Here is a 24,447-nt window from a genome sequence, read left to right as displayed (position 1 = left end):
TCTTCACAAGGTCCTTTGCTGTTGTTCTGGGATTGATTTGCACTTTTCGCACCAAAGTACATTCATCTCTAGGAGACAGAACGTGTCTCCTTCCTGAGCGGTATGACAGCTGCGTGGTCCCGTGGTGTTTATACTTGCGTACTACAGATGAACATGGTACATTCAGACATTTGGAAATTGCTCCCAAGGATGAATCAGACTTGTGGAGGTCTACAATATTTTTTCTGAGGTCTTGGCTGATTTATTTTGATTTTCCCATGATGTCAAGCAAAGAGGCACTGAGTTTGAAGGTAGGCCTTGAAATACATCCACAGGTACACCTCCAATTGACTCAAATTATGTCAATTAGCCTATCAGAAGCTTCTAAAGCCATGACATCCTTTTCTGGAATTTTCCAAGTGGTTTAAAAGGCACAGTCAACTTAGTGTAGGTAAACCTCTGACCCACTGGAATTGTGAAATAATCTGTCTGTAAACAATTGTTGGAAAAATGACTTGTGTCATGCACAAAGTAGATGTCCTAACCGACTAGCCAAAACTATAGTTCGTTAACAAGAAATGTGTGGAGTGGTTGAAAAACGAGTTTTAATGACTCCAACCTAAGTGTATGTAAACTTCCGACTTCAACTGTAGGTCTGGTGTTGGAGGTCATTCTACACTCTGTGTTCTACTACTCAGGTCTGGTGTTGGAGATCATTCCACACTCTGTGTTCTACTACCCAGGTCTGGTGTTGGAGGTCATTCTACACTCTGTGTTCTACTACCCAGGTCTGGTGTTGGAGGTCATTCTACACTCTATGGATCTCCTGCATGTATTTTCTGATGTTTAATCAGACCACTTGAATGAGAGTATCTCATGTCACACTGATTACAGCTATAAGATTTCTCTCCTGTGTGTACTCGCTGGTGTACTACCAGCTGGCTTGATGTAGTAAAACTATCCGCACATACATCACAGCTATAAGGCTTCTCTCCTGTGCCTGTGTGTGTTCTCCTGTGTTCTTTAAAGGTGTTCTCTCCGAGAAAAGCTTTTCCCACATTGCTTACAGCTATATGGCTGCTCTCCTGTGTGTGTTCTCTGGTTCTCTTTAAGGCTTTTTCTCTGAGAAAAGTTTTTCCCACATTGCTCACAGCTATATGACTGCTCTCCTGTGTGTGTTCTCTTGTGTGTTTTCAGATTACTTGAATGAGTAAAACTCTTCCCACATTGATTACAGATATAAGATTTCTCTCCTGTGTGTACTCACTGGTGTTTTTTAAGTTTGATGAAAATTTGCAACGTTTCCCACAGTCAGAGGATCAATGAGGTTTCCTTCCTGTGGGTCTCCACTGGTGTTTCTTGAGGTGTTCTGATCTGGAGAGACTTCTCTGCCTCATCAGCATCATGATGTTGTTGAGGCTCCCCAGAGGATCCACGAGTCCCGTCTCTCTCCCGTATGAACGTCAAAGTCATACAGTCAATGTAGTGAATGTTTAAATGTTTTTACAAACTTTGACAAATGTCTTCTAAGTCTTGTTTTAGTTTGATTTTGGTCCACCAGCCAGTGTAGCAGGCAGAGGAAAGAATATACCAGCCACTGTAGCAGGCAGATGAAAGAATATACCAGCCACTGTAGCAGGCAGATGAAAGAATATACACGCCACCGATTTTTTTTACCAGCCCAAATATCAGTCATGGCAAAAATATTACACCAAAAATCACAACTACAAGAAAACGAATAAGCAGCTTGGCAATGTTTGTAAAACAAGAAATGTAAGTAAGAAGTAATGCGGTAATGTGCTGAGGAGTATTTCTGTCTGTAATAAAGCCCTTTTGTGGGAAAAACTCATTCCGATTGGCTGGGCCTGGCTCTCCAGTAGGTGGGCCTATGGCAGCGCTCCTGCCCAGTTATGAAATCTATAGATTAGGGCCTAATTTATTTCAATTGACTTCTATTAACTGTAAATCAGTCAAATCTTAGAAATTGTTGCATGTTGCGTTTATATTTTTGTTCAGTATATCTTATACTCTGAACGCGTCTTCCTCTTCTTTAACTGTAACGTCTTTCTCTTCTTTCACTGTAACAGCCTCACCCTCTACTTGTTTTTGTTATTGTTTGAACTGCAAATTGATTGATTGTTGTGTGGCTTTTTTAAAGGGATAGCCTAGGATTTAAACAGAAACAAAATGGCTGCCCCGAGACTTGGTTTGGAAAACAGCTGAGGGATGGGGGTTGAAGAAATGTAACCACTCTCAAATTCATAGAGAAAGCAATTGTATCAACTGTAACCCAAAACCTAGCGACCTCGTTAAGAAGTTCAGACATCTTGGCATAACAGTTATAAGGTGTTAGCTTGACAGTCAGGGCTGTCAAGCCAACAGGGCTACCCCCTGAATTGACTACACTATAAATACAAGGACTGGCCATCCATAAAGTCAAAATGATAGTTTTAAACAAGATTTCAAGGCTATACAGTGCTTGTTTACAAACAGTGGCGTTATACGAGCTTATGTTTTAGTTTCTGGTGGGGTACAGTTGAAACATTTGAGGCATTTATAAGTTATATTCTTCATGAATCAATGGTTATATAGTAAATGGGTCTTTCTATAACTGCCAGTGTAGATTTCCTGTGGGGATCAAATTGTTAGAGCTGTTGATAAGTCATTAGCTGTGTTAGAATACTCATACTAACTGTACTATTTGTGATGTTACTTGAGTATATAGTATGCTTATTGGTCATAGTATGATGTAGTTAGTATGCCAAAAGATCACGGATGTCGTACTAAATTCACTAAAATATGACGTAAACACGCAGGACTTTAGGGCCCATAATGCAATTCTTCAAGAAATGGGCGTGGCTTCACATTGTTTTCAGATTTGAAGAAAATGGCGGAAAATATTCAGCCGAAGTCCAACGAGAGCCGATACAAATTAATTGCTTTAACAAATGACTAATGTTAAGAAAATGTTGAGCAATGTAATAAAGTAATGACTTTTCAAATAAGTCACCTTACACGTTATTTTGGCTGACAATTTGTTAGCATGTTATTACAGCCGTATGTACCGGTATGTTAACTAGCTACCTACCGTTAGTTGGCTACTTATACATCAAACGTGCCAGTATATTAACTCTAATCTATCTAACTACCCAACGTTAATTGACTTGATTATTCCCGTCATTCTTAGCTTAGCTAAATGGCATAGTCGTTGTGCTTTCTCAATGGACATTCAGATGCTTTCATAAATTCGCTCTGACTATCTACTCCGATTTCGATTTCAGAGCACTCTCGTCTGAGTACCAGAGAGCAGAATAATGCATTATTAGCGCTCAACACCCGTTGAATATGTCCAGGTGTCAGTAAACGTAGGCAAACAAAAAGCGTAATTTAAATGTTTTCCAGCAGCACAGTTACAGTCACTCTGGATAACATGAAAACTGCCTAACCAGCTCTGCTAGGGCGAGTAAAATGGCCAGAGTCTCATTTGTGTCTGGAAGTAGCTAGCAAGCTGAGGTCAGAACGGTCAAATCAACCCAACTCCTCGGCCGGAGTGGCCAGTGGCTCCGAGAGCGAAACGGTCTGAATTTACAAACGGACAATCTGACAACGGTCTGAATTTATGAAGCACTCTGGTATTCAAGGTTGAATTTAAAAACACACCCGAAGTCGTAAAATGTCTAACTAGTAATGTGTTATGCTAACTAGCTAGCAAGAGGTTGCATAGCAACAGCATAAACTTCCGGTAGACAGGAGAAGAGCGCTCAAATGAAACGATACGGTTCGGTTACAGTATACTACAATTAACTAATAGTATGTAGTATATATTCATTAAGTATGTAGTTACAGTATACTAAAATTAACTAATAGTATGTAGTATATGCTCATTAAGTATGTAGTTACAGTATGTTAGTATGGGTATTCAAAAACCGCTATTCTCCTTTTTTAATGCCATTACATTAAAGGCAAAACATACCTACATTCAATAACATTTATGAATTGTTTGAAACCTTTGTTTTAAACCCTTCTCAAAGTTGGTGCCTTGCCAGATTTGTATATATTTAAAAAATATATAACACTACTTGACTTTCCTTGTATTTATGGCAGTGTAGTTCCCTTAAGGGTCAGTCAACGTTGGTACAACATACTATGGGAAGCGTGACTTCGGTTGAAGGATCTAAAATCACACCTGAAAAGGCCATTGAAATCCGCGCCTGGCTGGAAGCCCCGCCTTCCACAGGTGATGATTATTAGGCTCGGATTCATTCCTTCAATTATTCTGCTCTTCACCTCGGTGTGAACAGGAAGGTAGGGTTTTCTCACTTTCTAGGAGGCTTATATTGAAGATATGGCAAATAGGAGTGGCAATGTTGTCCGCTATTTTCCATCTAAGTTGTCAGACTTCGGTGGCCTGAAAGAGAAAATGAGAACCTCACACTCTAGGAGCTCAGATGCAATAATTTAATAACCAACGTTTCCACAGACAAGCTGTCTTCATCAGGGTATAATGACAAACACTGCGGGTAACTGGTTTATATAGTGTCAAAGGACACACAGGTGTCTGTAATCATATCCGAGTGTGGCCTGATATCAGATATAAATAGAATGTGTAAAACCATAAATGGATAGCATACAGTCATAGATACAATTTGGCTACATAGACCTCCAAACATTTACAATGAATAGCAATATTACAATAATGGCTACGTTGAGACCGACGGGAGCAAGGCTCTTTAAATTAAAGATCCAGGCAGCCTCTTGTTTTATAACAATAAATTGTCGAGATCACCCCCTCTCCTAGGGAGGGTGACGTGTTCGATGCCGATATAATGTAGGGACGAAATCAAGGGGTTCGCTTCCAAAAAGTGGGTCGCAACTGGATACGTCATATACGTTTTACCACAAGGACAAGTTATAAGATAAATAACTGCCCTAGTGGTGCACGTGATAACACCTTTGATTTGAATCTGTTTCCCTGTTTGGGGGTGTTTGAAGGATCTACATTTGTAAGTGCCATTGCATTGAGCACAGCCATTACATTTGTAGTTTCCATCCGGGAGAGGTGCAAATAGACGTTGTGCAGGAAGGAGTATTTTGGGGTGGTAAATCAGAGTTTAGTAAGAATGCAAGAATGCTTGGTTTTTGCGAGACTGTCCTTGAAAGAGATAATTTCTTGATTTTTGTACCCCCTCTGTCATTGTTTTTTGCAAATTATTTTGATTCAAGAGTGAGACTCTCCTTTAGAGTCTGTTATTAGGTCTATGTTGTTGTTAGGTGAAGTTATGGGTCCTACAGTAGGTCTATGTTGTTAGGTGAAGTTATGGGTCCTACAGTAGGTCTATGTTATTGTTAGGTGAAGTTATGGGTCCTACAGTAGGTCTATGTTGTTGTTAGGTGAAGTTATGGGTCCTACAGTAGGTCTATGTTGTTGTTAGGTGAAGTTATGGGTCCTACAGTAGGTCTATGTTGTTGTTAGGTGAAGTTATGGGTCCTACAGTAGGTGTGTGTTACTGTTAGGAGTTTCCAGTAGTTATCGATGTTACTACTAATGTGAAAACAAGACAAAATATGACTATTGTTGCTCACTTGACTGTATTAAGACAATTGTCAAATAATTTAACAGACGTCAATTGTTGTACAACTTCATGGGTATGCTCTGGGCATCACCTTTTACCTCAAATTAACAGTGGATTTCTGCTGCTGTGGGACTTTAACCATCTGTCTGACTTTGTCATTCACACAGGAGAGAGATGTGACTATCCCGGGTCCTCTGGGGAGTCTCAACAACATCATGATGCTGAAGAGGCAGAGAAGAGTCTCTCCAGATCAGAACACCTCAAGAAACACCACCAGAGATCCACATTGAATAAACCTTACTGCTGCTCTGACTGTGAAAAAGTTTTGTTAGCTTAAGTGATTTAAAATCGCACCAGAGAATACACACAGGAGAGAACCCTTATAGCTGTGATCAATGTGTCAAGAGATACTTTGATAAAATATCTCTGACCAAACATCAGAAAATACATACATGAAGGATTTGTTTTAATAATGTCACAATGTAGAATGTTTTAACATTGTAGTAGGAGTAATTTAATGATGTCACAATGTAGAACCCTAAACGTTTACCCCTTGTTCTATTGATTTCAGCATGATATGGATATTAGCCTCAGGGGGGAAATCCAGGCTCTGAATTGAAAGAGTACTATTTATGTGATTAAACAAAAAGTGACTAACAAAAAAAGAGTTGTGTTACACTTACCACGTTGGTGACCCACTTGAATCAAAATGCAACACTTCAAAATGTAGCTAACTGTTTTCTACAAATTGTCCTCTAACCAGTGATGTACACATTACTCCCAGGTTCCGTGTGGTTTTTGAGCTGTTAGTTTTAACAGGACGTGCAACCTCATCTCCCTCTTCTCGGCACAATTGATTTCAACATGATATCGATGAGTTATGACAAATAAGTGTTGTGTTCCTTTGTTTAGCTAACCCCTAAATTTAAATGTATCTTTGAAAAGAAGACTATGCACGACGGCCAATAATCAATTTGTCTTTAATCAATTTAATTTACAATCCTACATCACTCCAGTATTTCTTTACAACATCCAAGTGCTAATCGTCTTTATTCCACTACTGAAGAAGCATGTCTCAAATCATCTCATATTTCAAACATCCAGCCTGACAAAAGATACATGTTTTATTATTCCATGCTTGACCATTAAGTTAATTATTGCCAATACATATTAACAAAGGGATGTACATTTGGTTTTTATATTTCATATTTACAATTCATGTAACATTTAGTAACCAACTGACAAATCTGGGGTACAATTATATTGACATTGTTGCCCTGCTTTTAGAATATCAGGGTTCATTCGCAGATGTGCCAACCCAAATGTACTAGAGCATGACATTGGGGACTGGGCCCCGATCCAACAACATGCCTATCGAGTGAATCCTGAAAAGGGAGAGAAGCTCCTCTGTGAGGTGGAAAGTTTCTATGGATATTGCAGGAGTTTCCTCTTGAAATCAGACATGTCCGTGGTAAGGACAAATTGGTTGCTGATTGTCTCAAGGGTGGGCAGTCAAAAATATTTGTGTTTTGCGTTTAGCCATTGCATTGCCATGGATCACGATCTATTTTGACTGCACATTTTAGTGAGTTTTTCAAAATGTAAGATTGTAGAAAAATATATATTTGGAAATGCATGTTTTTTCTTATTTTTAATTGTTGACAGCAAGTAGACACCATGTTTATATTGGTGACGCACTGTAGTTGGTTATAATGTGAAATGGAAGATGTTTTCTGTCGGTGGTAAGCAAACGTGTCCAACAAAAATATAGGATATATTATTTGTCTTTAGGGGGGAAGGTGTTACAGTCTTTGGTTTTTGCATTTATGTTTTGAGGTTGGACTTTAGCACTTATAGCTCGTTAGCACGTAGGACGCACTGATTGGTGTCACCTCGTTAGTCAATATGTGTTACACCTGTGCTGCCTTGTCCATCTCGTTAGTGGGAAGGTGTTTCACCTGAGCTGGTCCAGGTTCTATTTAAGAGTGTCTGGCCCAGTTGTCTTGATAGATGTGGAGAGTCAACACCTTTAGTTGCTCCAAATTTTTGGTTTGCTTCCTGTCTTTAAGTTTGGTGTGGGTTTTTCTTTTGTTTGCCTCTTCTTGGGCAGATGTAGTGGGTCTCGTTGTTTAGGGCCCAGTTGTTGTTACTAGTCCATTTTCAGTGGACACCCCCATAGTGTCTATCAGAACCCCTCCTAAAAAACAAGCTTGTATTTTGGGCTGGATATTGCATCCAATTAATATTTTAATCAATGGCATTTCCTTAGGGTGCTCATTAGTCTTTCAGTTGTTAGTCTTCTGTTGTATACTAAATATTACTATTTTTGTCATCCATGTCTGAAATGTGCTGTATAAATTAAGCTTGATTTGATTTCAACAAATGAACCCATTGACTGACCAATCAACAGACTCTTGGTCCATCTTAGTATGAAAAACGTTATCAATCCCACATTTCAAGCCTGCTGAAGGAGTGGTGGAGTGGTAAACACCACCCCTGACTCTACCAGGGGCTTGAGGTGGTCTCCCACAGCTCTGCTTATGTCATGTTCTGTGGCCTTGCCATTCCATTTCTTGACTGCCCCTGCAACACAGAAAGAAACACATTTAGTCATATTATATACAACACTCAAAGTAATGGATATGGACCATCTATGGCCTCAGTTACACATGGCACCTAAATGTGACTTCTGTCATCTGATCACTCCAAGCTGCATTAGGTTCAGATCTACCAGGATTGGCCTTTGACATAGTCTGGATGCAGTCAGGCCACCGAATATGCATAAGCAATGTAAAGAGATGAGTGACCTTCATAATAAATCAAATGTTATTTGTCACATACATATGTTATTGCGGGTGTAGCGAAATGCTTGTGTTCCTAGCTCCAACAGTGTAGTAATATCTAACATTTTCACAACAAATACCTAATACACACAAATCTAAGTAATGGAATTATAATATATACATATATGGACGAGCGATGTCAGAGCAGCATAGACAGATACAGTAGAATAGGATCGAATACAGTATATACATATGAGATAAGTAATACATAGACAGATACAATAGAATAGGATAGAATACAGTATATACATATGAAATGAGTAATACATAGACAGATACAGTAGAATAGTATAGAATACAGTATATACATATGAGGTGAGTAATGCCAGATATGTAAACATTATTAAAGTGACTAGTGTTCCATTCCTTAAAGTGGCCAATGATTTCAAGTCTGTGTATGTAGGCAGCAGCCTCTCTGTGTTAGTGATGGCTATTTAACAGTCTGATGGCCTTGAGATTGAAAAACAGCTTCTGTCTCGGTCCCAGCTTTGATGCACCTGTACTGACCTCGCCTTCTGGATGATAGCGGGGTTAACAGGCAGTGGCTCGGGTAATAACAAAGAGCAAATGTGTGTGCCTGAGGGGAAATTCACTTTCATACAGCCAAAAGGGGTGAGAAATTACACCAATACCAGTGAACAGTTTGCACTAATGTAAATAAACATAGATGATGGAACATATTCCCTTATGCTTATGTGATGAACCGCTAAGGGGACATAAATATTTACCATCTAAACCATGTGTGCCCTCTCACCTCTCTGGCTGTAGAAGTGTTCTTCCTAACCAGTCCCTCAACAGCTCTCTGACCGAGCTCCACCCTCACTGGGTCTTCAGAGGAGAGGAAGGCTGAGGAGGGATGGAAGGATGAATGGATCAGTCAGTCAAAGTGTAGAGCTGCTGTCTATGTTGTGACAAAATCACTATTTTAGTAGTTCATTAAAGTAAATAAGGCTTTATGATTGCTGAGTACCAACAATCAATCACTTAGATCATGTATTTTCAGGTAGAGATACATCTTTGGGACGTCCCTAGCCTATTGAAGTTGACATTTAAAATGGTTACGGTAGGGGTTAAGGTTTGGGTTTAGGGTAGAGATGTCCCAAGGATCCCAAATAGCATTGACCATCGTGCATTATTCTGTCTCTTTTACATAGCAGGTGTAAAAGAAACACAGACAAGACAAGTAGACGCTCAGGTCATTATGGTCATTGTAGTTTAAAAAATAATATCTAATTATGCCAATCTGTATGTGGGGTTGTTTGAGAATAATGTGATTGTCAGCCCTAACAATCCATTCTAGCACCTCATTAGGCTCTGAAAATGGCTTCATTGATAACGTGTTCCTTCTATTCCAGGGCACAGCAGAGGAACTTCATTAATTTCACTCCTTCATCAATACAAGCAGTGAACATCTGAAATTCACCCTCACCTTTGATGCACATGAAACAAGTTATCTGGACATTTTGATTAAGAGGGAGGGGTGTGGTTTTAGCACAGACCTATACAGGAAGCAGACGGACAGGAATTCCCTGTTTCGCAGAGACGGCTTCCATCCTACACCCCTAAAAAAGATCCTCCCCGTCAGCCAATACAGTCACATACACAGGATTTGTAGTACACAGAGTGACTATGACAAACAAGCCGACTGTCTGGATGAGCGTTTCAGACAGCGGGGTTACCCAGAGGAACGGCTGCATGACACAAGTGATCGTTATGAAAATACAGTGGTGGAAAAAGTACCCAATTGTCATACTTGAGTAAAGAAAACATTTAAAATGTCATTTTAATTTTGTCAATTTAAAACAAAAACATAACTGTTTGTACTTATAGGTAACCAGATCGTGACTACAACTCAGTTACTAAGTCTTTAACCACACTGTATTGTTACACTGGTGAGTAAAAACTCATGCTTCCTACCCTTTAACTTTTTGTCTGAAAATAAAATCTACATTTTACTCAACTGCGTCCAGTCAGCAGATGGACTAGATGCCGCTTAGGCCGCCCGTTGTGACTGACAAGAATTCAGCAGAGCAAGTTTGTATGAAGGTCTGGTTATTAAATGGGTTCATAGTTCAATAGTAATATCCTCTAAAACGCTCTGGTGACAAACTTTGCTGCCCTGTGTCTAATTGTCCACATGCCTGGGAGAACCTATTCAAGTAAGTAAGTAAATAGATTTAGAAAATGTAAAAAACACCGATCTATTATTAGCTAACTAGCTACAGTGCAGGCTAATTCAAATGAGCTGCTAAATGAGCTAGCTAGAAGGTTAGCTAGCTATCTAACCAACTTAACGTATAGATAGATAGCTAGCTAAGTGAATTAAATATCACCATCTACCTAACTTCATATTAGCTCGCTATCTTGATGTATTTATCACTGTAAAAAACAAAATTCAAATGCATTTGTAGGTAGCTAGCTAACAGCCACGGAGGAGGGTGAAAGGATAGCAGCACCAACTGTCAGTGAGAGCGTAGGCTATTCTGTATAGAGCAGGTACTTTTGTGTTGTTCCTGTCCCTAGAAGTGAGGACGGAGATAATAGTAACATAATATTCAGTGTGGTGTAATTTGACTACAATGAAGTCTGTTTCTTGTGAGGTTTTCTGTCCTCAGATAAAGAGCGCTATGAAAGCCAGTCTACATATGAAGAGGTCCCAATGAAGAGCAGTGGTTCTCAGTCCTGGGGACTCAAAGAGGTGCACATTGTTGTTTTTGCCTTAGCACTGCACAGCTGATTCAAATTATCAACTCATTATCAAGCTTCGAGTGGTATTAATGTATTAATTTGTGATGCTATCCTTGATATGTTATTGTCACATGCATCTATCAATCCAATGTTATCATGATTTGTTATCAGGGATATTATACTTTAGTAATCCACAATGACCTGGTGATGTAACAGTCTAATAATTACATTGTCTTCCATATTCTTACAGATACCTTGTAACTGGAGATTCCTTCAAAACTATTGCCAACAATTAACGTGTAGGGCACTGCAAGGTTGGGTGACCAGGGTCATCTGGGACTGCCTCCTGGAGGAATTCAGGTGTGTGAAGCCTACCTGTGTCCTGCGTAACTTCATGAGGATGGACACGAGGACCAGGAGGGGATCTGCAGTTCACCGCCGTGTGCCATAGGAGAAGTCTGCTGCTCTGCAGGATGTTTCAAGGATGGGGTCCAACAACGCAGCAAGAGAGGCAATCCGTGTGCATGAGATCTTCACCTCCTACTTCTTCAAAGAGGGTGCTGTTCCCTGGCAACACCATAGACTACACTATGCACAACCAAAGGCTCTTTTAAGAGCCATTCACATTGCAATAAGAGTATTCTTCCATTTACTTAGCTATGTCACTGCAGTTATTCAATTCACAGTTTCTCTCCCTTTGATTTCTACTTCTCAGGTGAGGGTGCTGTTTAGGTAAGGGTCTGATGTCTGTGTAAAAACCAAACAGGCAAAAACAAAACATTTTAAATCACCCATATTGGAAAAAATGTAGAACAATTAGACACCCTATAACCCACACCTACACACTCATATATCAATCTGATTGATGGATTGTGTTGTGCAGTAAACGGGCTCAGGCGTATAACTGTGGCTCCTTCCACCTTCAAAGAATAGACAAGAGGGCCAACCATGGAGAATAGTAAGACATTTCATTATTTCTATAACTACGCTATATTGTTTGTCCTCGTTTGTCCATTCATGTTTTTCAGCATAAAGTACTCTGCAGCCAATTAGTGTGGTGTGGACAACAGGTGAGTCCACACACAGATTCCTGTTGAACACTGTCGCTTTAACTACCTTATTTTCTCAATAACAGTCTCTCTCCTTCACTTCATCCCTCTCTCCCCTTCTCCCTAAATCCTCTAGGTTATGTCAGCTGTGTCGGTGAACCCCTCCTGCATCTGAACTGGCTTCATAGAGGGCACATCATGATCAGAGGTGAGAGGTCACTTGGTCAGGTCAACAGGAAGAATTATTAAATATATGCTTTACATTGAAATACAGATAGATGCAGTAGTCCCTGAGTTAATGATCCCAGGTCAGTTTTGCATTTCACCTCCTGATAGTTGACTAACAATGTCATAATAAAAAATGAAAACACAAGGCTTAAACATGCTCTCTTTCCATCTGTCTCTCGTCTGCAGATATGTTTTGATGTGAGAGGATGCCAACCCCCAATCCCATCATCGCCACCTCACCTGCTTTTAAGATAACCTTTGGGCCGACGTGAGACATTATTATGTAATTGTGATGAACTGAGAGAATATTTATGTAGCACTGTGATTCATTAATCATGTGCTGCCTTCCCTGCTCCTATGTGCTTACCTCTTTCCCTTTCTGTCTTTTACACCTCTCCTGCCACCTCCTCTTTCTTCCTCTGTTTTTATAATGCACAACAGATGTGCATTGAAGAACAGATTGAACTTGTATTTATAACACTTGGATAATGAGCTTTTCAATAAAGCATTTCACATTCACTACTGGTTGAAATGAAGTTTAATGTGATGAAATACTCCCCCTATCCTGTGTTTACCAGATCAATGCAGATGAAGGGCATTAGATGTTGAGATGAACCGGTTTTAGAGTATTTACATGATGCATAGGAAGTGGTGTTCTGTTTTTTAACATTATATTTCTGTATATATGAATTAACTAGTTAAATCCTGTTTCTAGTCTATTAGTTACAATGTGTAACCATTGATGTCCCATTACCAAGATTGGTAAACACTGTTGAAGTGTATAATTGTAATACATACATGCAGACACAGCATCATTCAAAGACTGGAATTTGATACTCCTGGTATTGGATATGACAAAAATAATCTCAAAGACATTCATACCTAAACTACACCTTCATTTGCCAAGGTAGAGTACACGAATATATTCAGTGAATATATTAAATGTACAGGCTACAATGTGGGGATCTCATGCATGGTAATAACTACATGTATATACGACTTGCATCCTTGGCAGAACATGATATTATATTCTACTCAATCCATAGGCTTCATTAATGTCATTCAGGCTGTTTTGAAGTTGATACAACTGGCTATGATAGCTGAGGTTCATAGCTAGGTTATGAACTAATATGTATACCAAACGTTTGGGTCCATACACAGATCGGCTAGATAGCTAGCTACACATCCATAGGCATACAGGGATTTTAATAATCCCCTGCACAAAAAGCAAGAACGTTATTTCATCTATCTGCATGGCAAATATCAGCAAGGCAAGCTTACAAAATTGTACATTCAATTTGCAGTAAATTCTTCAGCTAGCTAGATTCTATACATCCACTGTTTCACAAAACGACAGCCTGGTTTGCTGGTTGTTTCAGGAGTCCCTAAAACAACCAGAATGACAATGTCATACTCATGTCAGAACACCCATAAAGCTGGCCAGCTAGCTGGATAATGTTAGCTAGTCAGCTAGCTTGCTAAATCACGATTTTCATAAATTAACTTAACGATAAAAAAATGCATAATCGTTTGTCTCTACATTAACTAACATTCCTGTCAACTGTACATGTTTCTGCATGATTCGTTATGACGTTATAATCCCTTACATTTGCTTCCATCCAAGTATTTCTGTCCGCCATCATTGATCCAGTTCAGTTCTGTGTAGGGGTACCCCTCTCTCCTAGTATTTCTGTCCGCCATCTTTGATCCAGTTCAGTTCTGTGTATGGGTGCCCCTCTCTCCTAGTATTTCTGTCCGCCATCTTTGATACAGTTCAGTTCTGTGTAGGGGTACCCCTCTCTCCAAATATTTCTGTCCGCCATCTTTGCTGAAGAAAGTCTAACAGTCACTAGTGCTGCAGCAGCAGCCTACCCCGGTCTTAGTGCCGGCCCGGTAAGAAGTTTAAGATGCGATGGAACGGTTGACGAAAAAATAAATCACAGTAAAAATATATTGACTGATATTGATTTATTTAGGGGGGGACTAATGAATATTTTAGGCCTAGTGACGTCCCTGATTCCTACCCTTTAACTTTTTGTCTGAAAAGAAAGTATACATTTTACTCAACTGCGTTACCCACTCAAGTCAGCAGATGGCGGTATGAGACTTCAAGGCAATGCTTTTGGTGTGACGTATAATCTAGTGGACAGAACGCTTCTTTCAACAGCAGCAACAGTTAGTCAGCCACCTCGGTAGCTTGCTAGACAAAATAGCTGAACCAATAAAGCTCTTTAGACGTTTTCGTGTTTATTAGCCACTGTGTTTTAAACCCAGTTCTGTCGTCTAGTTAGTTATCCGATTTTATTTCATATTTACGGTGTTGTTGTTAGTCAGCTAGCGGTCTGGTTAAGTTAGCATTAGCCTAGCTAACATCCCCGACCATGCGGTCACTAAGCTACTCTCCTCCTGCTAAAGAACAGGAGGATATCACAATAAAACAAGAAGTAGAGGGTGAGGCCATTACTGTGAAAGAAGAAAAAGACACGTTCAGAGTGAAAGAGGAGGAGGTTACAGTAAAAGGAGAGGAGGATGCAGTTAATGGAGTGAAAGAGGAGGAGGGGGAGATGACTGTTATATCGAAAAAGGAGGAGGAAGAAGAGGAGGAAACTGGATATCTGGGCCCGGTTTCCCAAACGCATCTAAGGCATCCAATGGTTCTAACGGTGAACTTTGCCGTAAGATGGTTTTGAGAAACCGTTCCCTGATTAACACTAGTAAGTACTGTCTTAAAAACAAAGGCACAAACTCTGCAGTTGAACTGATGTTTGGTGTTAAAGCGGAAATCTGCAATTGCTACATCCATATTGTGACTTTTAAATTATTTATTTATAGCCATTGATTCTTGAAGAATATAACACATGCCTCATGAGCTTAGTTCAACTGTTGTACCCCATCAGATCCCCAAATAAGCTTTTTTTACACTAATGTTTAGAAACAATGTAAATCAATACTGTATAGCCTCAACATGGTTAAAACTATAATGTTGATATCATGGATGGTCAGTCCTTGCATCCATAGGTCTGTCTGTCTGTAGTTACATGTCCTTACATTTCTGGAATGACAGATTTGTTATTGTTTGAACTGCAGATTGCTGGGTTGTGTGTTTTTTTAAAACAGCAACAAAATGGCTGCCCAGAGACTTGGTTTGGTAAACAGCTGAGGGATGGGGGAAGGAGAAGTGTAACCACTCTCAAATTCATAAAGAACGCTATCGTAGAAACCGTAACCCAACACCTAGCGACCTCGTCAAGAAGTTCAGACATCTTGGCGTAACAGTTATAAGGTGTTGACTTGACAGTCGCTGGACCCAGGTTTGAGTTCAGTTCAGGGTTACCCCCTGAATTCACTACACTATGGATACAAGGACTGGCCATCCATGATGTCATAATGATAGTTTAACCAGGTTTCTAGGATATATAGTATATTCTAGAATTCATCCGTGATGTCATAATGATAGTTTAACCATGTTTCTAGGCTATATAGTACATTCTAGAATTGCCAGTGAAGATTTCCTGTGGAGGCAAATTATTAGAGCTGTTGATAAGTCATTCTATAATATTCAGCCAATTTCTTTTCATGCCCTTACATTAAAGGCAAGACATACCTAGATTCAATTACATTCATTAATTGGTTTGAAACCTTTGTTTTAACTTCACTAGGGTAGGGGGCAGCATTCGGAATTTTGGATGAAAAGTGTGCCCAAATTAAACTGCCTACTACTCAGGCCGAGAAGCTAGGATATGCATATAATCAGTAGATTTGGATAGAAAACACTCTAAAGTTTCCGAAACTGTTAAAATAATGTCTGTGAGTATAACAGAACTGATATGGCAGGCAAAAACCTGAGGAAAATCCATCCAGGAAGTACTATTATTTTGAAAGGCTGTTTTTCCACTGAAAGCCTATCCACCATACAAAGACTTAGGACCCAGTTCACTATCTCTATGGCTTCTTCTACATGTGGCCAGTCTTTAGGCATTGTTTCAGGCTTTTACTCTGAAAAATTAGGGAGATACAGCACTTTCAGTGGACAGCGGAAATTTCCAGCCATGAGCCCAGCGCGTGATCGGGAGCGCGCATTTCTTGTTTACCTTTTCTATTAACTAAGCTTTTGTCCGGTTTAAATATGATTTATTATTTATGATAAAAACAACCTGAGGATTGATTTTAAACATCGTTTGACATGTTTCTACAAACTTTTATTGTACCTTTTTTGACATTTCGTCTGATGTTGAGAGCGCGCATTGTGCCTTTTGATTACTGAACTAAACGCACCAACAAAACTGAGGTTTTTGGACATAAAACCTCAGTTGGACATAAAGAGGGATTATCGAACAAAACTAACATTTATTGTCTAACATGGAGACCTGGGAGTGCCACCAGATGAAGATCATCAAAGGTAAGTGATTAATTTTAACGCTATTTCTGACTTTTGTGACACCTCTCCTTGGTTGGAAAATGGCTGTATGGTTTTCTGTGGCTAGGCGCTGACCTAACACGGAACCCAGACCGGCTGTGCGTGTGCGCCATCGTGCGCTATCGTGCATACATTTATTTTTCCCCCCCACACCAAACGCGATCACGACACACAGGTTAAAATATCAAAACAAACTCTGAACCAATGACATTAATTTGGGGACAGGTCGAAAAGCATTAAACATGTATGGCAATTTAGCTAGTTAGCTTGCTATTGCTAGCTAAAGTTAATTTGTCCTATTTAGCTAGCTTGCTGTTGCTAGCTAATTTGTCCTGGGAAATAAACATTGAGTTGTTATTTTACCTGAAAATATGCACAAGGACCTCTACTTCGACAATTAATCCACACATAAAACGGCCAACCGAATCGTCTCTAGTCATCTCTCCTCCTTCCAGGCCTTTTCATCGTTTAACTTATATGGTGATCGCATCTAAACTTTCATTGTATTACCACGACTACTGGCAAAACAGTTTGTCTTTCAATCACCCACGTGGGTATAACCAATGAGGAGATGGCACGTGGGTACCTGCTTCTATAAACCAATGAGGAGATGGGAGAGGCAGGACTTGCAGCGCGATCTGCGTCAGAAATAGGAATGAGTTCTATTTTAGCCCTTGGCGTCGCAGACGCTCGTTGGCGCAAGTATTGAATAACATGGATTGCTAAATTTATTTTGCGACGCTCGCGCACGCGACGTGTCTGGTCTGGTCAGCATGTAACATAATCGCATGGTGTGCTTTCGTCGTAAAGCCTTTTTGAAATCTGACACAGCGGCTGGATTAACAAGACGTTTATCTTTAATCTTATGTATAAAACTTGTATTTTTCATCAATGTTTATGATGAGTATTTCTGTAATTTGATGTGGCTCTCTGAAATTTCACCGGATGTTTGTTTGGGACAATGATTACTGTACATAACGCGCCAATTTCAACTGAGGTTTTTGGACATAAAGATGAACTTTATCGAACAAAACACACATTTATTTTTTAACATGAAGTCCTGTGAGTGCCATCTGATGAAGATCATCAAAGGTTAGTGATTCATTTAATCGCTATTTCTGACTTTTGTGAGCTCTCTCCTTGGCTGGAAAATGGCTGTATGGTTTTCTGTGACTAGGCGCTGAACTAACATAATCAGATTGTGTGCTTTCACGGTAAGCCTTTTTGAAATCGGACACTGTGGTTGGATTTACAAGAAGTTTATCTTTAAAATGGTGTATAATACTTGAATGTTTGAGGAATTTTAATTATGGGATTTCTGTTGTTTTGAATTTGGCGCCCTGCAATTTCACTTGCTGTTGTCGAGGTGGGACGCTATCGTCCCACTGGTGCCAGACAGGTTAAAGCATCAGACAAGTTCAGTACGTATATTTGATTTTATAAAAACACATGGGGCGATTGGTAGAAAGAACAGATGACTCTTGGTTGACCAAGATGTATTTTAGTTGGGGACAGCACTAGAACATAATTTTGGGGCTCCCAGGTGGCGCAGCGGACACTGCATCTCAGTGCTTGAGGCGCCACTACAGACACCCTGGATCAAATCCAGGTTGTATCACAACCGGCCGTGATTGGGAGTCCCATAGGGCGGCACACAATTGGCCCAGCGTCGTCCGGGGTAGGCAGTCATTGTAAATAAGAATTTGTTCTTAACTGACTTGCCTAGTTAAATAAAGGTTACATTTAAATGAATAAATAAATAGTGTTTCATGACAAACCATTTTTTACAAATCCGTCAAGGCACCAACTTTGAGAAGGGTTTAAGCATTTTGTTTGATTAAATAATTAAGACACACAAATGACTCGAAGTCATAACTAGAGGGAGCCGGTCGTCAACATCACCTGACCAGAGGGAGCCCCCCTCCCCCCTCCGCTACTGGACTTCGTAAATTCTGCCGTTCTGCTCCTGAAGTTTTCAGTAATAGACTAATAGACTACAGATAGATAGACTAATAGACTAGTAATTGACTACACCAGCAGTCAGCAACCTTTTCCAGTTGGAGTGCCAATTTATCTGACCATTTCTACCAATCTGTGTGCCAGTTATGATTTTCAGATGCACATTTAATTCATAATAGTATCTCAATTATTGTCTGTGATTAATCTACATTCTATCTAAATGAAAATTATACAAATCTACAAGTAACTTGTATTGCCAACTATGTAAAAAAATTGCCTACATAAAGCCAACAAATAAAAACATTGCATTCTGCAGGTAGAAAATATCCTGATAAAAATAAATATCCTAGAAATCACATTGGCTGCACATGGCCTGTCTACAACAAACTTGAAACACTGTATTAATTATTTACATTTACATTACATTTAAGTCATTTAGCAGACGCTCTTATCCAGAGCGACTTACAAATTGGTGCATTCACCTTATGATATCCAGTGGAACAACCACTTTACAATAGTGCATCTAACTCTTTTAAGGGGGGGGGGTTAGAAGGATTACTTTATCCTATCCTAGGTATTCCTTAAAGAGGTGGGGTTTCAGGTGTCTCCGGAAGGTGGTGATTGACTCCGCTGACCTGGCGTCGTGAGGGAGTTTGTTCCACCATTGGGGTGCCAGAGCAGCGAACAGTTTTGACTGGGCTGAGCGGGAACTGTACTTCCTCAGAGGTAGGGAGGCGAGCAGGCCAGAGGTGGATGAACGCAGTGCCCTTGTTTGGGTGTAGGGCCTGATCAGAGCCTGAAGGTACGGAGGTGCCGTTCCCCTCACAGCTCCGTAGGCAAGCACCATGGTCTTGTAGCGGATGCGAGCTTCAACTGGAAGCCAGTGGAGAGAGCGGAGGAGCGGGGTGACGTGAGAGAACTTGGGAAAGTTGAACACCAGACGGGCTGCGGCGTTCTGGATGAGTTGTAGGGGTTTAATGGCACAGGCAGGGAGCCCAGCCAACAGCGAGTTGCAGTAATCCAGACGGGAGATGACAAGTGCCTGGATTAGGACCTGCGCCGCTTCCTGCGTGAGGCAGGGTCGTACTCTGCGAATGTTGTAGAGCATGAACCTACAGGAACGGGTCACCGCCTTGATGTTAGTTGAGAACGACAGGGTGTTGTCCAGGATCACGCCAAGGTTCTTAGCACTCTGGGAGGAGGACACAATGGAGTTGTCAACCGTGATGGCGAGATCATGGAACGGGCAGTCCTTCCCCGGGAGGAAGAGCAGCTCCGTCTTGCCGAGGTTCAGCTTGAGGTGGTGATCCGTCATCCACACTGATATGTCTGCCAGACATGCAGAGATGCGATTCACCACCTGGTTATCAGAGGGGGGAAAGGAGAAGATTAATTGTGTGTCGTCTGCATAGCAATGATAGGAGAGACCATGTGAGGATATGACAGAGCCAAGTGACTTGGTGTATAGCGAGAATAGGAGAGGGCCTAGAACAGAGCCCTGGGGGACACCAGTGGTGAGAGCACGTGGTGCGGAGACAGATTCTCGCCACGCCACCTGGTAGGAGCGACCTGTCAGGTAGGACGCAATCCAAGCGTGGGCCGCGCCGGAGATGCCCAGCTCGGAGAGGGTGGAGAGGAGGATCTGATGGTTCACAGTATCAAAGGCAGCCGATAGGTCTAGAAGGATGAGAGCAGAGGAGAGAGAGTTAGCTTTAGCAGTGCGGAGTGCCTCCGTGACACAGAGAAGAGCAGTCTCAGTTGAATGACTAGTCTTGAAACCTGACTGATTTGGATCAAGAAGGTCATTCTGAGAGAGATAGCAGGAGAGCTGGCCAAGGACGGCACGTTCAAGAGTTTTGGAGAGAAAAGAAAGAAGGGATACTGGTCTGTAGTTGTTGACATCGGAGGGATCGAGTGTAGGTTTTTTCAGAAGGGGTGCAACTCTCGCTCTCTTGAAGACGGAAGGGACGTAGCCAGCGGTCAAGGATGAGTTGATGAGCGAGGTGAGGTAAGGGAGAAGGTCTCCGGAAATGGTCTGGAGAAGAGAGGAGGGGATAGGGTCAAGCGGGCAGGTTGTTGGGCGGCCGGCCGTCACAAGACGCGAGATTTCATCTGGAGAGAGAGAGGAGAAAGAGGTCAAAGCACAGGGTAGGGCAGTGTGAGCAGAACCAGCGGTGTCGTTTGACTTAGCAAACGAGGATCGGATGTCGTCGACCTTCTTTTCAAAATGGTTGACGAAGTCATCAGCAGAGAGGGAGGAGGGGGGAGGAGGGGGAGGAGGATTCAGGAGGGAGGAGAAGGTGGCAAAGAGCTTCCTAGGGTTAGAGGCAGATGCTTGGAATTTAGAGTGGTAGAAATTGGCTTTAGCAGCAGAGACAGAAGAGGAGAATGTAGAGAGGAGGGAGTGAAAGGATGCCAGGTCCGCAGGGAGGCGAGTTTTTCTCCATTTCCGCTCGGCTGCCCGGAGCCCTGTTCTGTGAGCTCGCAATGAGTCGTCGAGCCACGGAGCAGGAGGGGAGTTCAATTATCAACTGGGTCAGGAAACTCGTATAGCAAGCTTGCAACATTGTATAAAATATTCTAGGCCCTCAGTTTCCTGCTCCAGTGAGTTCTGGACAGACACAGCTGTCAGCTATTTGTGCAAAGAATAAAAAGTAATCAGGTATTTTATGACATTTCCACAGGATCAGCGCATTACATTTTTCCCTTTTTGTGCTGAGTGGTTATCGAAAGGGCGAGAGCTGGAAATCTTTTACTAAAATACTTTGAGGAACTATTGTCATTCGCAATTGATTTTGATTAGACTTTGTTTACTTGCTGTTTGGAGGTGAAGAAAAGTTACTTCGAGAAGCTCCACAACTCATTAGTGGTGCAGCGTTAAGACAATGAGAAATACTATCAGACCCAAATGGGCACATTTATAGGCCTACATTTGTGTGCAGGCCAGATAGATTAATCCAACTTCTAAATGGGTAATCAGGTGTGCGTCATTACTCAACATTGACAGGAGTGTTTCAAACAAAAGACAATGAATAAATTGACAAAACTGACACATCTTGTAGGGTCAGGTGTGGGTGGTCTGCCAGAGGCTGTTTCATTTAGTATCCGTTTGGGTCGGTTGGGGAATGATTTTATTTCCCCATAGTATGTTCTACCGAAGTTTACTGACTGAAAGGGAGTGTAACTTTGATTATAATTACACTTCCCTAAAGGAGGGAAACGAGGTACAACACCTGTTTGTCCCCGCCCTTTCCTGGGTCGGTGAAGAGCGGTATTAATATTAAGGAATAAATCCAAGCCTCACTCTCATCACCTGTGGAATGCGGGGCTTCCAGCGAGGCGTAGATTTGATAGTATGTTGTACCTAGTTTCCCTCCTTCAGGGAACAGTAGTTATAGTCATAACGTTACGCTTGTCATATGATGAACATCAACTTAAATAAAGGATCTTGCTGTCGGACAGTTTTTTTGTATTCTGAAATGGACTCGAACTATGTATTATTAAGTGGCTTCTTATGTTACGCTGGGGAAACAGTTTTCATGGGCACAGAAATACTAAATAATTTCAGATTTTGCTAAATCCAATTGTTTTTAACAGTCATCTTGTAATCCAAGATGGAGTAGCATTAAGACGTGTTTGTTGTAAATGGTATTTTTTTTCGTATTTTTTTTGTATATATTGCAATATATTTCAATCTTTTTCCATTTTAAAATTAAATATACCTTCCGGCAACCCGCCAGAGAGAATAAAGTAGACGGCACATGTCAAACGTTTGATTTATGACCCTATGTTTGGATGACGTGTGCATGCCCATATTTGGGCATCCGGTCAGGACATCCTGGCGGGAAGTTATCACGTGGTTATGCCCATATATGGGCATCCTGTTCCTGTTCTCGCGCCTTAGAGTGTTAATTTATGCATATAGTGCATCTATTCCTTTGAACCTGTCACGCTTTAGTTGGTGTTTATTTAACAAGATAGTGCATCTGTATATGTTAAAGCATGTGTAGGCATTTGATCTATCCTGTGTGTGTGTGTGTGTGTGTGTGTGTGTGTGTGTGTGTGTGTGTGTGTGTGTGTGTGTGTGTGTGTGTGTGTGTGTGTGTGTGTGTGTGTGTGTGTGTGTGTGTGTGTGTGTGTGTGTGTGTGTGTGTGTCTGCAGGGTTGTTTGAAAATATGTTTTTTTATCTAAACAATTCAACAATAGGAGGGCATATATACATAACGATACCCAAACAACAGGTGATTTTCCTAGGTTGGGGATCAAAGGAGGGCTGCTCTCCAGGGTGGGGGGCTGTCACAGTCAATCATGCCAGCCTCTTTTTGAAAGGCCTTTACTTATGACTTAAACAGATTCATTTTCTACCCAGCATATTAATTAATGCTGTGGGGTAAATCAGGTGTTTCTTGGTGGGCTTAAACAAATCTACTGTGAGAAAAAAGTGTACACTCTACACACATGTTTATTGACTTAAAAAAAGACCACAGTAACATGACAGATATAGTAGAGATGATACAAAAATCTATTAGTTCGTATGTATTTTCCAAAGCCTGTCTGGATGTGAACTACAATGTGCCTGGAAAACCTACGGAGCCTTGGGTGTGGGATATCCTGCGAACAAGAGAGGTTGTCTTGACGACGGGGTGGAATTGGAAACGGCAGGATGTCAAAACCTAGAACCAGGCCCTTTATCTGTAAGAAAGGAATAGTAAAAATGTTTAATTAATTATAACATGTTTTAAACTGTATGTACTAAAGATTTAGAATTAAAGGGGGATTAATGCTATATCTCACCCCTTAATGAACGGGAATCTCTCGTTTTTCTCTCGCCCCGGGTCTGTCGCGGAGGAATGCTTTTCTGGGAAAATGGGCCTGTGCAGATGACGCAGATGCTATTCTACGATTTTGTACTAACGGCCTTACCCTAACTCCAGACAAGGCCAACAGCCCAGAAGAGTTATCGGCCCAGAACAGCTAAAAGACCCTCCGTGAATCCGTCCTAATGGAGCTTTCTGAAGGTGAGTTAGTGAAAATAATATATTAGATTTGGAGTCGGGGAATTGTTTGAATATTATTGATATTATTGTAATATTAAACCGGCGTGATATGGTTTTTTAAACGGGGGGCCAATGATTTTTTAGGTAATATGTTAAATGCACGTATTCTTATAAGTTAAAATGTATCTATTATTATAAATACATGTTTACATTATCTAATGTCTGTATGATACCCAGAGTCTGTATGATACCCAGACAGCCAACAAACAGGGGTACATGCAGCATTAGGGACTCTGAACGACTTCGGAGGAGCAGATGAAACAGATGCTATTCCACGGTTTTGTACTAACAGCCTTTTGTACTAACGGCCTTAACTCCAAACACCAGCCCAGAACAGATAAAAAGATAATCGGTGAATCCTTCCTTCCTCATGGAACTTTTTGAAGGGGAGTTGAATATTCAAGTTGATGTTTGTATATAGATATATATTATTTATGAATGATAGGTATTAATTCTAGGAATTTACATGTATGTTTTTTTTTAAATGAAGGCTATTTATACAATGAACCATTGTTTTTATTCATACTGTTTGTAAACAATAGCTTCTGCCCTCTTAGGGTCTACTTTACCCGCTTATTAAATCAGACCTCTCAGACTAGAAAGTATGATTAGAAAGTATGATTAGAAACCATGGCCAACTATATTCAATCTGT

General features: G+C 40.8%; 1 protein-coding gene and 3 long non-coding RNA genes across 5 annotated transcripts in view; 3 read left to right on the top strand and 1 right to left on the bottom strand.

Annotated features, from left to right (window-relative positions):
• Positions 1-24,447, bottom strand: part of LOC139547169 (zinc finger and SCAN domain-containing protein 16-like) — a 223,489-nt gene that overhangs the window by 43,280 nt on the left and 155,762 nt on the right. The gene's annotated exons all lie outside the window — the stretch shown is intronic.
• LOC139547187 (uncharacterized) lies at positions 4,183-6,003 on the top strand. Of its 2 annotated transcripts, none has more exons than XR_011669348.1 (2): positions 4,183-4,284; positions 5,720-6,003. It is a non-coding gene; the product is annotated as an uncharacterized lncRNA (long non-coding RNA). The 2 variants fall into 2 exon arrangements; XR_011669349.1 differs by having other exon boundaries at positions 4,273-4,499.
• LOC139547189 (uncharacterized) lies at positions 12,167-12,879 on the top strand. The gene is made up of 2 exons (XR_011669351.1): positions 12,167-12,340; positions 12,547-12,879. It is a non-coding gene; the product is annotated as an uncharacterized lncRNA (long non-coding RNA).
• Positions 14,522-24,447, top strand: part of LOC139547188 (uncharacterized) — a 15,606-nt gene continuing 5,680 nt past the window's right edge. Inside the window, exon 1 of the long non-coding RNA XR_011669350.1 lies at positions 14,522-15,074. This is a non-coding gene — a long non-coding RNA (uncharacterized lncRNA). The remainder of the gene's footprint in view (positions 15,075-24,447) is intronic.

The sequence above is a fragment of the Salvelinus alpinus genome, chromosome 20 (genome assembly GCF_045679555.1).
Source record: "Salvelinus alpinus chromosome 20, SLU_Salpinus.1, whole genome shotgun sequence".
In the NCBI taxonomy this organism is placed as follows: Eukaryota; Metazoa; Chordata; class Actinopteri; order Salmoniformes; family Salmonidae; genus Salvelinus; species Salvelinus alpinus.
The sequence above is the reverse complement of the archived record's forward strand: the minus strand, read 5'-3'. Positions and strand labels throughout refer to the sequence as shown.